The following is a 5736-nucleotide window of genomic DNA, read 5'->3' on the forward strand; positions in this document are numbered from 1 at the left end:
TCTACTGCAAAATACAATGTTGTTCTTTGTTGAAGTCGATCTAGACATTGATAAATATGAAGGAAAAAGCAGTTTTAACTTGGTTTGAGTGAATGAATTCATTTTATACATAAAATCCGAAATCGTGCAGAACTCATGAAAATAAGCTTATTCTCGGATTCCTAAAACTTTTGATTGGCTCTTTCTTTTACTGCAAAGTACAACGTTGTTTTTTTGTTTAAATCTATCGAGACATTGATAAATATGAAGGTAAAAGCCGTTTTAACATAGTTTGAGTGAAGGAATTGATTTTATAGATAAAATCCCAAATCATGCAGAACTCCTCAAAAGGGGCGTATGGCTTAATCACAAGTGTGGTTCTTTCTCATTCAGGGTAGTATGAGGAAGTTTATGCTTGAAATATATGTAGAAATGGGTACATATGAAGGACAAAGCAGTGTTAACTTAGTTTGCGTGAAGAAATTCATTTTATACATAAAATCCGAAATCGTGCAGAACTCATGAAAATAAGCTTATTCTCGGATTCCTAAAACTTTTGATTTGCACTTTCTTTTACTGCAAAGTACAACGTTGTTTTTTGTTGAAATCTATCTAGACATTGATAAATACCAGCCGAAACTCTGCTGCCGCTTTTGATAATTTATGGTTGGGCATTCTTACCTTTTCTTACCCGCTTTTTACAAATTATGATCTTACATTCACACCTACTTGCAGTCGAACACCTTCTCATCCACTTATGATCATGTGCAGTTGGGCTTTCGCACCTTTTCTTACCCATTTTTCAGTAATTATGGGTGGACATTCAGACCTTCTTGCAGCCGAAAACCTCCGCTCCTCTTTTGATCATACATTGTCGGGCATTCACACCTTGTCTTACCCGCTTTTTACAAACTTTAGTCGGACATTCAAACCTTCTTGCAGCTGAACCACCTGCGCTCCCTGTTTTGATCATATATGGTCTGGCAATACTACCTTTTCTTACCCGTTTGTGAGTAATTATGGCTGGACATTCACACCTACTTGCAGCCGAACACAACCTCTCTCGCTTTTGATGATGTATGGACCGGCATTCTTACCTTTTCTAACACATTTTTCAGCAATTATGGTCGGAGATTCACACCTACTCACAGCCGAACAACTCCGCTCCCGCATTTGATGGTGTATAGTCGGGCATTCTCACCCTTTCTCATCAGCTTTTTGCAAATTATGATCTGACATTCACACCTACTTGCAGTCGAACAGCTCTGCTCCCGCTTTTGATTATGTATGGTTGGATATTCGAACCTTTTCTTAACTGCTTTTTACAAACTTTGGTTGGACGTTCACACCTTCTTGTAGCCGAACACATGCACTCCTGCTTTTGATGATGTATGGTTGGGCATTCGCACCTTTTTTTTACCCATTTTTCAGGTATTATGGGTGGATATTCACACCTCCTTGCAGCTGAACACCTCCTCTCCCACTTATGATCATGTGTGGTTTGATTTTCGAAAATTTTCTTTCATGTTTTCTAGCAATTATTGATGGACATTTAGACCTTCTTGCAGCTGAACACCACCTCTCCCGATTTTGATTATGTATGGACCGGCATTTTTACCTTTTCTAACACATTTTTCAGCAATTATGGTTGGAGATTCACACGTACTCACAGCCGAACAACTCCGCTACCGCATTTGATGGTGTATAGTCGGGCATTCTCACCCTTTCTCATCAGCTTTTTGCAAATTATGATCTGACATTCACACCTACTTCCAGTCGAACAGCTCTGCTCCCGCTTTTGATTATGTTTGGTTAGATATTCGAACCTTTTCTTAACTGCTTTTTACAAACTTTGGTCGGACGTTCACAATATCTTGCAGCCGAACACCTCCGCTTCCGCTTTTGATGGTGTATATTCGGGCATACGAACCTTTTCTTACCCGCTTTTTACAAACCAAGGTCGGACTTTCACACCTTCTCTTAGCTGAACAACTCCGCTCCCTCTTTTGATTGTGTACAGTCGGGTAATTTAACCTTTTCTTACCCGCTTTTTACCATCTATGGTCGGACATTCACACCGTCTTACAGCGGAACACCTCCGCTCCCTCTTTTGATGATGTACGGTTAGGCATTCGCACCTTTTCTTACCCATTTTTCAGTAATTATGGGTAGACATTCACACCTTCTTGCAGCTGAACACCTCCTCTCCCGCTTATGATCATGTGCAGTTTGATATTCGAAAATTTTCTTTCATGTTTTCTAGCAATTATTGATGGACATTCAGACCGTCTTGCAGCTGAACACCTCCGCTCCCACTTTTGATGGTGTATAGTCGGACTTTCGAGCCTTTTCTTCCCCGGTTTTTACAAATTATGGATGGACATTCAGACCTTCTTGCAGCCGAAAACCTCCACTCCCTCTTTTGATCATACATTGTCGGGCATACGAACCTTTTCTTACCCGCTTTTTACAAACCATGGTCGGACTTTCACACCTTTTAGTAGCCGAACAACTCCGCTCCCGCTATTGATTGTGTACAGTCGGGTATTTTAACCTTTTCTTACCCGCTTTTTACCAACTATGGTTGGACATTCACATCTTCTTACAGCAGAACACCTCCACTCCCTGTTTTGATTATGTATGGTTTGACATTCGCACCTTCTCTCACCCGCCTTTTACTATGGTCGGCCATTCACAGCTTCCTCTCCACCATACTTGTATGGTGGGATATTCACACCCACTTGCAACCGAAGACCTCCGCCCCCACTTTTGTTGATATTTAGTCGGTCATTCGCACCTTACCCGCTTTTGGCAAACTATGGGCTTCTTGCAGCCAAACACCTCTGATCTCGCTTTTGATGATGTAAGGTTGGGCATTCAGACCTTGCTTCACCTGCTTTTCACCAAATATAGTCGGACATTCACACCTTCTTGCAGCCGAACACTTCCGCTTTTAGTGTTCTATGAGGCATTCACATATTTTTTTTCACCGTATTTTATAGATTATGGTTGGAAATTCTCACCCACTCTCATCCGAAGACCTCTCCTCCCGCTTTTGTTGATATATAGTCGGGCATTCGAACCTTTTCTTACCCGCTTTTTACAAATTATAGTCGAACATTCACTCCTACTTGCAGCTGAATACTTCCGCTCCACCTTTTAGGTATGTATGGTTGGCATTTGCACCTCTTTTCATACTGATTGCTGAAGATTAAGTTGTTCTTTCTCAAACTACAAATTTTTTTTAATTGTTGAAACTTGATTTGAAGTGGATAAATAAGGAGGACAAACAGTTTTAAGTCAGGCTGATAGAGGGAATTAATTCTATAGCAAAATCTGTATTTCGTCATATGTCGAGAGATGCTTATTGCTGAAGAAGTTCTTTCTCATTCTACAAAGTACAACGTTGTTTATCGTTGAAACTTGATTAGACATGAATAAATATGAAGGACAAAGCAATCTTAACTTGGTTTGAGTTAATGAATTCGTTTTATAGGAGAATCCGAATTCGTGCATAACTCATAAAATAGAGCTTATTTTCGGATTCCTGAAGAATGAGTCTGGTTCTTTCTCATAATACAAAGTTTGTTGTTTATTGTTGAAACTTCATCAGAAGTGAAGAAATAAATGAATGCCTATCAACAAATGTGGGATCTAAACTCTAGTGCTTCCTCTAAAATAATTTCCTTTCTCAATTTAGAAATATGTGTGTGTAAGTCACAACACCCGTGACACCAAAACGGCTTTCTTTTCTCTACACTCTGCACTATGAGCACACACACCAAATCAGAAAGGCTTTTTTCTCTCTTTTCTACATTATGGACTCTGGGGACACAAAACCGCTCTCTCTCTTTTTTTTTTTTTATCGTGTGCCAGGGCGTTGTCTCACGTATTAGATTATGCTTAAGATACGAATGGGTTTATCAGTCACATCAGAATCCATACATACTGATCCTCCCGTAATAAAATGGTCGGATCTTATCAAACACACTTTGTTTCTTGTGACAATCAAGTCAGCGAAACAGCGTATACACGTCAAGACACTGAATCAAGTTTGCCACAAGAACTCATAAGTTTGGCAGTATTGCTCTGCCGTCAGCAATCATACACCCATTTTATTTTCGTGAGACATGTGCAAGCACCTGTTCATCTACTGTTCTATCACTATGAATTAGTGATCTATTATCAATAAGGATACTTCTACAACTACTATCAAAGTATGTCCGGACTTCTTATGTTGTCAGTTGCTATATATGAATAAGTGTGTAGCTACTGACAAGCATTAAAGAATGTCACACAGCCCAAACATATAACATTTCAGGACACACCACACAGTTAACAACCACAGTGAAGCGTGTCAAAGCCCAAACATGTAACATTCAACAGGACACTTACACAACACATTCAAATCAAACAGTCAGACAACATACAAGAACATATACCCCAGCCGGCATTGCTCCCTGCCTATTTTCGTACAGCACACTATGTGTGTGCACACCTTTATTCACAAACTCTTCAACTTATACTCTTTTACCGAAGCTGCTACAGCTCGATTGGCCGAATACCCTTTGATCCTATTTCGGTGAATTTGACATCTGCCTTACATATAACAGATTAGCGGTTTAGCAGTTTTAATTTAGTTTGAGTGAAGGAATTCATTTTATAGCAAAATCCGAAATCGTGAAGAACTCATGAAAGTAAGCTTATTCTCGGATTCCTGAAACTTTAGATTTGCTCTTTCTTTTACCGCAAAGTACAACGTTGTTTTTTTTGTTTAAATCTTTCTAGACATGGTAAATATTAAGGACAAAGCAGTTTTCACATAGTTTGAGTGAAGGAATTCATTTTATAGATAAAATCCCAAGAGTCTGCTGAGAAAAGAGAGTGAATGTGAAGTAGACTTTAACACGGCTATGGGAGCGAGCCGAGTGTGGGCTAACCAGGAGAATTGCTTGAAAGAAACGCGACCCCGAATGAGCGGTCAGAACAAAGCCTCAATACGGGATTCTCGTGGTGTTTTTGTTGCTGCCTTGTCTTTTGCACAGAGTAAAAGACAAGGCAGCCATCGAATAGGGCCCGATTGTTCCTACTTGGTCAGCCGAGGAGCAAGGCGGGGGGAGCAAGCGTCTCAACCAAGCAAAGCTCACCATGGGGAAGGTGGCTATGCCAACAAGCCTGATGCCCTGCTCCCGCAGTGACGGATAATCGTACTCTGGTTTCTCTTCATAACGTACAAGTCTTTCGCCTTTTACTAAAGATTTCTGTGGAGAGCAGCACTAATGAGTTGTTTCTATTTTTGGCAGGCTTTACCTTTGCGGGTGAAGCCCTTTCTGTCTGTGCAAAAGAAATCTTCTTACTGTGCAGAGTGACTTCTCTGAGTAGAGTCGCCTTACTTGTTGCGACTGTGCCGATGTTCGAAGCTGGAGTGCAAAGTTGTTGCTTGAATGGTGCTTGCTGGAGCGTGCGGGAGTGCAAAGTTATACCATTTAAAATGGCTGAAGAGTGCTCAGTGCAGCGGGTGGGCGACACTCTGGCCACCTTGAAAACCGAGGTTACATCCACTACCAGGGGCAGCCCAAGTTCTGCCGCAAGTGTGGTGAGCATGGGCACCTGGTTGAGGCTTGTACCAAGGTGTTATGTGGGAAGAGCAGAGAAATTGGGCAAACTTTTGGAGAGTGTCCAAATGGCAGGAAATGTAATCTCTGTGGAGAATTAAATCACCTCTTCAGAGATTGCCCTAAATCTTTTGCCAACAAA

General features: G+C 40.9%; 1 non-coding gene across 1 annotated transcript; it reads left to right on the forward strand.

Moving 5' to 3' along the window:
- The first annotated feature begins 5186 nt into the window (after positions 1 to 5186).
- LOC140286052 (U5 spliceosomal RNA) lies at positions 5187 to 5300 on the forward strand. Its single transcript, XR_011910960.1, has one exon. It is a non-coding gene; the product is annotated as a U5 spliceosomal RNA (small nuclear RNA).
- Positions 5301 to 5736: the final 436 nt, after the last annotated feature.

The sequence above is a fragment of the Leuresthes tenuis genome, unplaced genomic scaffold, assembly GCF_036924035.1.
Source record: "Leuresthes tenuis unplaced genomic scaffold, fLeuTen1.0.hap1 SCAF_70, whole genome shotgun sequence".
Lineage (NCBI taxonomy): Eukaryota > Metazoa > Chordata > Actinopteri > Atheriniformes > Atherinopsidae > Leuresthes > Leuresthes tenuis.